Below are 10,768 nucleotides of genomic sequence, written 5' to 3'. Positions count from 1 at the left end.
GCATCACACACATCCATGTCCGAGGCAGGATTCGAACCTGCGACCGTAGCGGTCGCGCGGTTCCAGACTGTAGCGCCTAGAACCGCTCGGCCACCCCGGCCGGCCGCAAACCTGGAATTTGCTACTTTCATTTTCTGGTAATTACCTATCGCGTCTGACGGTCTGTAGCTGGAGGCGAGGTCAGGCGTGGCAAACCGGTTGATGGGTTTCGTGCTTGGGCCAAACTAAACCACGCCTACAGACGTCGCGTAAGTGTAACGTGGAGCGCGCCAGAGGCGATCCTCTATTCAGTAGCTTTCTGTGCCGCCTGCCGTCGCAGTCTGCGTACCCAGTTCGCGAGCGAGTCTGTGCGGTGAGTGAGCTGACGACCCCCACGCGACATTCTATTTTGAAGCGTGTGCCAGTTCATTTTTCAGTCTCTCTAACGCCCTCCAATTGGTCAAACAAAGCTGTGACCGTTCGTACTGGCCTTCTTTGTATATTTAAGAACTAACATTGCGTTCGCTGCTTCGCTCGCGTAGACTTTTTTTTTTAATTTTGTTTTTATTTCATCGAATTTTTGTGTTGTTCACAAATTGTAACACCTTTGAGCTTTTCTCGCTATTAAGGTCATATGAGCATAGTCTTCTCCGAATGTCTTTCTGACCGAAAAGGAGTTCTGGTACCTGGGGTCCAAATATTTTTGTTAATCATGCCTCTTACGCTCTTGTGGAAATATTTCCGTAGCAAATTTCATCTCTTAACAAACATTTCTTTATATCTAACCGAGAAGTGAAACACCACTTTTCATAAATTTAGCTTTAAAATTTTTTAAATGTAACAAAACATTTTCTAATGCTCTCCCTTGGGGGTTGAATTTCCAAAAACAATGAAACACGCATTTTTTTTATTTGTGACCTTTAAGTCAAATACCAGCTGACAAAGACGTAGCCCTAAAGTTCCTTAAGTAGTTCTTTACTAATTATTTATTTTCAAAAAACTTTCAGTCCTTCTTTTACCCCCCCCCCCTTTAGTGGTTGAATTACCAAAAAAGCTGAAAGATGTATTTTTTATTTTCTGACTGAGAAACCAGATACCATTTTTTTTTTTTAGTTCTAGCTTCAAAATTCCGTTAATAGCAACTTACGTTCAAAAAGCCTTTCATCCCCTATTCCTTCCCCTTAGAGTGAAATTTCGGACAATTCCTTCTTAAATGACAGGTACAGTATAAGATCCACTCCATTTCCAAACTTCAGGTTCCTATCCTCAGCGGTTCGGGCTGCGCGAAGACGAGTCAGTGAATCAGAGTGACCCTATTTGATCCCCTTAGGTGCTGTATTTCCAAAAACTGACATGCGTATCTTTTATTGCTAACAGAGAAGCCAAATAAAAATTTTAGTAGTTTTAGCTTCAAAAATTCTTACACAACGAAATATTTCCATAAAAACTTTCATCCCCCGTTTCACTACATAGGGGTGGAATTACCAAAAACAGTGAAACACATATTTTTAATTTCTCACTGAGAAGCCAATTTAAAGTTTCATAGATGGAGCTTTAATATGTTTTCATAATGAAATATCCTCATAAAAAATGTCTTCCCCTATTTCACCCCCTCAGTGGTTCCATTTCGAAAAACAGCGGAACACTTTTTTTTTTATTTGTAACCGAGAAGTCAGATATCAATGTTCGTAGATGGAGCTTTAAAAATATTTAGTAGTTGTTCAATAATGATATATTTTCAAGAAGAACTTTTACCTACAATTTCACACTCACAGGGCTAAACTTCAAAAAAGCGCTGACGCGTGTATTTCTTTCTGTCTGACCGAGAAACCAAATAACAATTTTCGTAATACTAGCTTAAAAATTACCTTAACAGCGACATTTTACCAAAATCTTCATCTCCTATTTCACCCCCTATCCGCCCCCGGTAGCTGAGTAGGCAGCGCGACAGAATGTGTCTTAAGGACCGGGGTTCGATTCACGGCTGGGTCGGAGATTTTCTCCGCTCAGGGACTGGGTGTTGTGTTCTCTTAATCATCATCATTTCATCCCCATCGACGCGCAAGTCGCCGAAGTGGCGTCAAATCGAAAGACTTGCACCAGGCGAACGGTCTACCCGATGAGAGGCCCTAGTCACACGACATTTACATTTATTTCACCCCCTTGGGGTTGGAATTTCGATAAATCTCATCTTCAAAGACGCCTACACCATAAGATCCACACCTTCTCCGAACTTAAAGTTTCTGTCCTTACTGGTTTTGGCTGGGAATTGACGAGTCAGTCTGTCAGGACGATGCCTTTTACATAGGGAGATTCACATAGCATCAAATGTACGTACGCGACCTTACAAATATTCGTTATTGTTGATACGAGATGGTGGCCCCCTGAAGAGGATACAGTAGTGGTGCTATCCGCTGTCTAGTCTTTCTCCTTAGCGTATTATAAACAGTATCGGACTCCAACCATTACTGTACGCAGTTTCTTTAACCCAGTGACGTACTAATATTTTTCCCCATATCGATCCTGTGTTTACTATTTAAATTTACAAAAATCAGCATATCTTGTCTTACGCATTCTACTTTAAAATTGTGACTAAAGCTTTTTCGCTTATTATTTATTTTATACGTGACGTGTAAGTACTGTTTCTTTTTGTATTGTTAGTTTTCGGTCTCCAAACTGTATTTCTATGTTTTTGCATAAGCAAAAAGTTATCATGTCTGCTGTTGTCAAATAAAACTTTGCCTATGAGTTTATGTACTAATTACTGTTCATTTTAACATTCAGCTGTCTATATTTTAAATGTTAAGTAGCCTACTTACATTTACGGCTACCAGATGGCACTCTTGGTGTAATGTTCACCTGCCTGCACTTCCTAACGCGGGCGCCTCAGTCTGTTTCTACCTGAGGCTATGTAGGTAATGAGCAGCCCACAGTGACTCGCCTTTCGTGTATTCTTTATAAAAATTTTGTGACTAAAGCCTGTCTGGCTTGATACTTATTTTATACGTGAAACGTAAGTACTGTCTCTTTCTTGTACTGTTAGTCAGTAATTTCACTTTTACTTTAAAAAATTTCCCATAAAATTGTTATAGGCCACTTTAAATGTTTAATTTCTGATAAAGGCACTCATAGAAGTGTTGAAACCTGGTCAAAAAGACTAAAAATTGTGACCTAGGGCTTAGATCAACGTTAATTGCCTTACACACTTTTCTCAAAATTATATAATTTTTTTTGATAGGGATTCTTTATAAATCTATCCTTACTATTTGTTGAATTCATGAAAAGTGAAGATAGTATTGTTTTAGAAGTTTTTGCTGGTGTGGTAAAACCTAAAAAATACAGGCATGTATAACACCACGAGACATTTCTCACACTCACGCCGTGTATCGCTTTCTTTCTTCGCACTACACAATTTCTAGAGGGTGTTTCCTTGATGGGATTGTGGGGAAGGGGATGCTAGAAAATCCTGGAAACGATTGCCTTTATCTCGAAAAATATCGAAAGAAATCTAATGTATTATACACACAGATCGATTTCTTAACACTCCAGCCGGTCGGAGTGGCCGTGTGGTTCTAGGCGCTACAGTCTGGAACCGAGCGACCGCTACGGTCGCAGGTTCGAATCCTGCCTCGGGCATGGATGTGTGTGATGTCCTTAGGTTAGTTAGATTTAATTAGTTCTAAGTTCTAGGCGACTGATGACCTCAGAAATTAAGTCGCATAGTACTCAGAGCCATTTGAACCATTGTTCTTAGCACTCCAATGGAATACAACATGGCGTGCCGTTCATTAACAGAGAAGAAACACAGCGATAGCTGTTCTGTTCGTCTCACTGCCGGTTGTGTACTAACGGACTTGAAACCTGAGTTTCTCCTGGCGTATTCAACGTTCAAATAACTTCCGAGAATTCAGCCAGGTAACACATTCAGCAACCGCCGATATTTCGGCGGGAGAACATCTCGCCATTTTCAAGGCAAACTGCAACGGACAGGCGACGTACATGCAAATATTAAAACCTCGGGTCTCAGACTGATGCAGAAAGGTAACACACGCACACTGAACACTAGTGCCACCAAAGATGACCAAAGTCAGAGGTATCTATAATAGGACTACGAACTCGTGAGTCATCTTTGGTGGCACTAGTGTTCAGTGTGTGAGTTATCTGTTGTGAATTGGCAGGAGCCAATTCACGGGGTTTGGAGGAAGCCGAAAGGCACGCGTTTAAGCTCACGCAGGCTGGCGTGAGGTCTGGAACATTACAAGGAAATGAGAACTTAGAAAAACGGACGCAGTTGCTGTAATACTTAACTTTAATCCATAATTGTAGAACATCGCTCTTGACGGTACATGTTTTACTATCTCTATATAAACTGGTAATGGCACCTTGCTAGGTCGTAGCAAATGACGTAGCTGAAGGCTATGCTAACTATCGTCTCGGCAAATGAGAGCGTAGTTTGTCAGTGTAGCATCGCTAGCAAAGTCGGCTGTACAACTGGGGCGAGTGCTAGGGAGTCTCTCTAGACCTGCCGTGTGGTGGCGCTCGGTCTGCAATCACTGATAGTGGCGACACGCGGGTCCGACGTATACTAACGGACCGCGGTCGATTTAAATACCACCTAGCAAGTGTGGTGTCTGGCGGTGACACCACACTATCTTTCTGCATCAGTTTGAGAACCGAGGTTTTAAATTTGCATGTATGTCGCCTGTCCGTTGCAGTTTGCCTTGAAAATGGCGGGGTGTTCTCCCGCCGAAATTTCGGGGGTCGCTGAAAGCGTTACCTGGCTGAATTCCCGGGAGTTATTTGTAACGGACTTGAAACCTGCGACCCGTTGTGAGCCGTCTGTATATGTCAGTGGGTTAACTACTCTGTTCAACAATGAAACATGAAGGAAATACCCAGCCTTATGGATTCGCACGTTGAATTCGAAATTGACAATAATATTTGTTTTTTAGCTCCCGTTGTTGTGCTATGTGAAGATCGTTACATCGTTATTTCCGTTTTTTTAGATGTCGTTTTCTTGTTATTGGGTTGGCGTATAAGTTCGTAGCGGCTTTCCATAATTTTAATAAATACAACAGATAGACTAAGCCTCACTGTTTAAAACGGTCAGCCACCGCTGGGGTACCTTTTCGATTCCGCGACAGTAGAAAACACGTGGTTAGAAGGGAAGAGCTGGTCGAGCCATTTTCGCAGCGCATTTTCATCCGGAAAGGAAGTTCCTTGCAAGTTGTTCAACAGGGAGTCAAAAAGGTGAAAATTTTAGAGCGCAGGATCAGGTGCGTAGCGTGGGTGCGAAATGACTCCCCAACCCATCTCCTGAATAGTGCTTTTTCTAAAGCGGAAAGCGGCTGGACATTATCGTGGAGTCAATAGCACCACATCACGCAGTCTTCCTGATCGTTGTTCTTGGACTGCGTATGCAAGACGTCTCACTTGTGGACAATAAGTGGCAGCAGTAGTGGTTACACCTCGGGAGCCGGCCGCTGTGGTCGAGCGGTTCTAGGCACTTCAGTCCGCAACCACTCGGCTGCTACGGTCGCAGGTTCGAATCCTGCCTCGGACATGGATATGTGTGATGTCCTTAGGTTAGTTAGGTTTAAGTAGTTCTAAGTCCTAGGGGACTGATGACCTCAGATGTTAAGTCCCGTAGTGCTCAGAGCCATTTGAACCATTTTTTGAAGCGTTTGTTTTGCCGTGCCGAGTTCGGTCATCGTTTCGTTCCCATCGCTTTGCATTGCGCCTTTCCGCTCTGAATTTATTTTATCAGTGAGCATTTTGTCTTTTTGGTCAAGCCATATGGCGAATTCGGTAATTAATTTTTCACTCTGCCCATTTAGCCTGGTTTTTAGCACTTCTTCTTCTGTTTCTACGGACATGCTGTCGACACATTGTGTTAATTCGCGCGTCGTATCTTCCATCGTCTTCTGTGCTGATTGCATTGTTTCCACATCTTTTGATAGATTGGAAACGGTAAATCCTTATATGCCTCCTTTAGGCTGGTAATTTCGGAAGATATTGTTCCTAAACCAGTGTTTAATTTTTTCACTAATTCCTAATTTACCCGAGTGATTTGAGATGTCAGGACTACAGCTCTCTCAGCAAGAGTAGTATTGACCTGCCGAGAGACTTCAGAAAAGGTGTTGTTTATGCGTGAAGCAAGCGCTTCATCGCGTTCATTTAACGTAGAATTTATGCGTGAAGCAAGCGGTTTGTCGCATGCGTAAATCATCTCAGCAATTTTATTGAATAACACGGAAATGGATCTACGACGGCAGGAGGTATTTGCCCGGCACTTCCAATTGCTTTTGCCTGCGTATTAGCTTCTGCCTCCACATTTTGAGCATCGGATTCTGCCACCGTCGGATCGGCCCTATTGTTACCGTCATCGACGTTATTTTCAGAAACACCATCATTTGCGGAATCCATGTTTTCAGGTTTACCTATCTTTGTCATAACACAAATTGAAAATATACTTCGAAATAAAATCTCTTGGCAACACACGGAATAATTAGCGCAAATTAACGAGAAACTAATTATTATATTACTAAAATGACAATATGGATGCTACAAACTGAAACAATTCACTATGACTTGTTTTCATCCCGCTTGAGCGCAGCACAAAAGTAGCCATCTTAGTTATAGGGCTTAACAACAATGCCCGCTGCAATTACTAAGTTGCAAACAACGCAAAATGCGGAAAAACCAAAACTGACCATGAATTAAATGAGCTACGCGTTGCAGATTACGAAAGCAGAGGCAACAGGCAACATGTTGATAACCATACCTTTTTACCCGTGTTCCTACGTGGAGTTTGCATTGATTCCCGTTGCGTCAGTTAATTTCATTTATGTTTCGTGTAGCCGTCATTAGTTAGTTCTTGTCTCCAAAAATACAGCCGAGTTATGAAAAACGGAACAAATAAGCATCAATTAATATCATACAATTTTTTTGGTTCGAGCCACATGTTGGGCGCCAATATATTACTGGTATTTTTTAAAAAATGTAATATAATATTTATCGCTTTTCCTGATGCCAAATCTTCTGAAATGGCAAAATGGTGATAGAAAATTTTTACTTGTGGATAATGAAATTATATATTCCGCCGACCAGCATCAGATTCCCATTAGACTGACGAGAACGTTGACCGACGGCATTGTTTAGAGGCCAGTGACTGATCACAAAAATAACGCAGTTTACGTAATTACATTGCCCGGATACTGATAGGAAAGACCGGTAAAAGAGATCTCAGGGACACTGAAATAAAAGTTTGATGAAGTAGTAGGTCGACTGAACACTAGTAGCGTTTAGTTGTGGCCACCAAAGAATTCGTCGGCAGCTCTCCTTTGCTGCAGCCTGAAAAAGTTCTAAAAATGCGTAATAATTTGGGATGTGGAATTAATGGAAGAGGAAGTAGATTCTTAATTCGAACACGGCTATTGTAATTAAATCAGCGTAATTATTGAACCAAACGTTATAGCTACGAGAGCTACTCTCACATTTTGTGAACAGCCATCGAAAACAAACGACAGAGGGCGAGGGAGCTCACAGCTCTTGCTTTTACATAATCCAAAAACGGATTACGGCGACAGCCTTCAACATATCTCTGGAACATTCTTTATCGGAACAGAAAAAAAAACATTCCTTTCATTAAATCGTGACCTTTTCTCTCTACTTTACGGATTCATTTACAAAGAGAAAATTTATTCTTAATGTTTCGTATCAGCGCACATTCCGCTGCAGAGCGAAAATCTCATTCTGGAAACATCCCCCAGGCTGCGGCTAAGCCATGTCTCCGCAATATCCTTTCTTTCAGGAGTGCTAGTTCTGCAAGGTTCGCAGGAGAGCTTCTGTAAAGTTTGGAAGGTAGGAGACGAGGTACTGGCAGAAGTAAAGCTGTGAGTACCGGGCGTGAGTCGAGCTTCGGTAGCTCAGTTGGTAAAGCACTTGCCCGCGAAAGGCAAAGGTTCCGAGTTCGAGTCTCGCTCGGGCACACAGTTTTAATCTGGCAGGAAGTTTTTTTATTCTTAAGGTATTTTAGCCTTAATTAAACGATTTGGGCATATTCTATTAATTATATAAAAAAGCCACATTTCAATCAGTTCTTCATTTATCGAGTCGATATCTGGCACTTGTGGCCAAACGAACTTCAGTCCTTGTTTCTGGAGATATTGTACATTATATACTATACCTGAATTACTGCCTGAACCACAATAGCTTGCAGTTTGAGCGGTATACGAGTGACATTTGTTTTTCTTAGTCGTAGGCATATTAACGACTACAAATGAGCCTTTGTCTGTATAAAGATGGTTAATGTTCGTATTCCTTAGTTCCACACTATCATCAGCATTAACAGTGTTCAATAAATTGTGTATCTGTAGTTCTGAGATAACAATGACCAGTGATCAAAGTAATCCAGAAACAGAAAATTCATGCACATGACCTCAGAAATCGTAGTACGGTGGCGGATATACAAGGCGAATCACTTAAAACTTGCACCGCAAATATTGCGGAAATGAAAAGTGTTATTGATGTGCGGTTTTTACAGTACAGAATGGTTGTCAGGTGCTCGTATTGTTAACCAATAAATATATTACAATAATACTTAAAAAGCGTATTTTTTGTGCAAACATACATTTTTTGCATGGACCAGTGCCTACCGACAATAACAAACTGAAAGTAGGGTAAATTAGAATGTTCGTTGGAAGGTTCTAATGCTTGTCGTTCATGAGACATCGTATTTTGAAAAGTTTTTACTCCGTCACTTGTTTGTGCCATTCAACTAGCGTAGTTGCTAGATACAGTGTTTTTATTTACTATTAAAAACAGTCTTGATCACGATTTATTTATCAAGGTGACCGGTTTCGACCACTACTAATCTCATTTTGTTCGCTTTCGTTCGTTGCATCTGCTCGGGGCGGACGTCGTAAGACATCCGTTGAAGTTCGTTGTTGATCGATTAGCTCAGTTTTTTTATTACAGAGGGCTGCTAACCCTCTGACCGAACACGCTGAGCTACCGTGCCGGCTCTTCGTCTCCTACCTTCCAAACTTTACAGAAGCTCTCCTGCGAACCTTGCAGAACTAGCACTCCTGAAAGAAAGGATATAGCGGAGACATGGCTTAGCCACAGCCTGGGGGATGTTTCCAGAATGAGATTTTCACTCTGCAGCGGAGTGTGCGCTGATATGAAACTACCTGGGAGATTAAAAGTGTGTGCTTGGGTAGCTCAGTTGGTAGAGCACTTGCCCGCGAAAGGCAAAGGTCCCGAGTTTGAGTCTCGGTCGGGCACACAGTTTTAATCTGCCAGGAAGTTTCATGACCACAGTAGTGGTCGAAACCGGTCACCTTGATAAATAAATCGTGATCAAGACTGTTTTTAACAGTAAATGTTTGTAAGACACTGATCACTGCCACTCCCATAATGTATTCAACGGTGTTTTCATGTTTGCTCGCCGTGTGCTTGTGTGTTCCTTGAGTGCACTGCAACTTGCTAATCGGTCCAAGCAGCAGATCGTGAGTGGACAATGAAATTTACCAATGCAGAAAAAACCTGTATGCTCATGGTGTATAGAGAGTGTAAGAAGGATGCAGTTTGTTCTTGTACTCTGTATGAAGCAAGATAGCTCAATACAAATCAATCAGTTCGGCAATTATTTATCAACCTCTTCAACCAATTACATCTACATCTACATGGTTACTCTGCAATTCACACTCAAGTGCCTGGTAGAGGGTTCATTGAACCATTTTCATACTACTCTCGAATGGTACGTGGGAAAAAGCAACACCTAAATCTTTCAGTTCGAGCTCTGATTTCTCTTATTTTATTATGACGATCATTTCTCCCTACGTAGGGGGGTGTCAACAAAATATTTTCGCATTCGGAAGAGAAAGTTGATGATTGAAATTTCTCAAATAGATCTCGCCGCGAAGAAAACCTCCTTTGTTTCAGTGACTGCCACTCCAACTCGCGTATCATATCAATGACACTCTCACCCCTACTGCGCGATAACACGATACGAGCTGCCCTTCTTTGCACTTTTTCGATGTCCTCTGTCAATCCTACCTGGTAACGATCCCATCCCGCGCAGCAATATTCCAGCAGAGGACGGACAAGTGTAATGTAGGCTGGGTTAGTGGGTTTGTCGCATCTTCTAAGTGTTCTGCAAACAGAGCACAGTCTTTGTTTCGCCTTCCCCACAATATATTATCTTTTTGGTCTTTCCAATTTAAGTTGCTCTTAATTGTAATTCCCAAGTATTTAGTGGAATTGACAGCCCTTAGATTTGCGCGATTTATCGTATACTCAAAATTTATCGGATTTCTTTTGGTACCCATATGGATGACCTCGCACCTTTCTTTGTTTAGTGCCAATTGCCACTTTTCGCACCATACACAAATTCTCTCTAGATCATTTGTTACTTGGAATTGATCGTCTGATGATTTTACTAGACTGTAAATTACAGCGTCATCTGCAAACAATCGAAGGTGCCTGCTCAGATTATCACCTAGATCATTTATGTAAATTAGGAACAGCAGAGGGCCTATGACACTACCTTGCGGAACCCCTGATATCACTTCTGTTCTACTCGATGATTTACCGTCCATCACTATGAACTGCGACCTCTCTGAGAGGAAATCACGAATCCAGTCACACAGCTGAGGCGATACTCCATATGCACTCAATTTGATTAACAGTCACTTGTAAGGAATGGTATCAAAAGCCTTCTGGAAATCTAGGAATATGGAATCGATCTCAGGTCCCTTGTCGACAGTACTCATTACTTCATGGG

General features: G+C 41.8%; 1 protein-coding gene across 1 annotated transcript in view; it reads left to right on the top strand.

The window, feature by feature from the left end:
• The first annotated feature begins 275 nt into the window (after nt 1-275).
• LOC124551102 (cytochrome P450 4C1-like) overlaps nt 276-10,768 on the top strand; it is a 166,656-nt gene continuing 156,163 nt past the window's right edge. The window contains exon 1 of the mRNA XM_047126033.1: nt 276-352. The gene's annotated coding sequence lies outside the window, so the exon portion shown is untranslated. The remainder of the gene's footprint in view (nt 353-10,768) is intronic.

Source organism: Schistocerca americana, chromosome 9, assembly GCF_021461395.2.
Source record: "Schistocerca americana isolate TAMUIC-IGC-003095 chromosome 9, iqSchAmer2.1, whole genome shotgun sequence".
NCBI classification, from domain to species: domain Eukaryota; kingdom Metazoa; phylum Arthropoda; class Insecta; order Orthoptera; family Acrididae; genus Schistocerca; species Schistocerca americana.
This window is presented reverse-complemented; position numbering and strand designations above follow the sequence as displayed.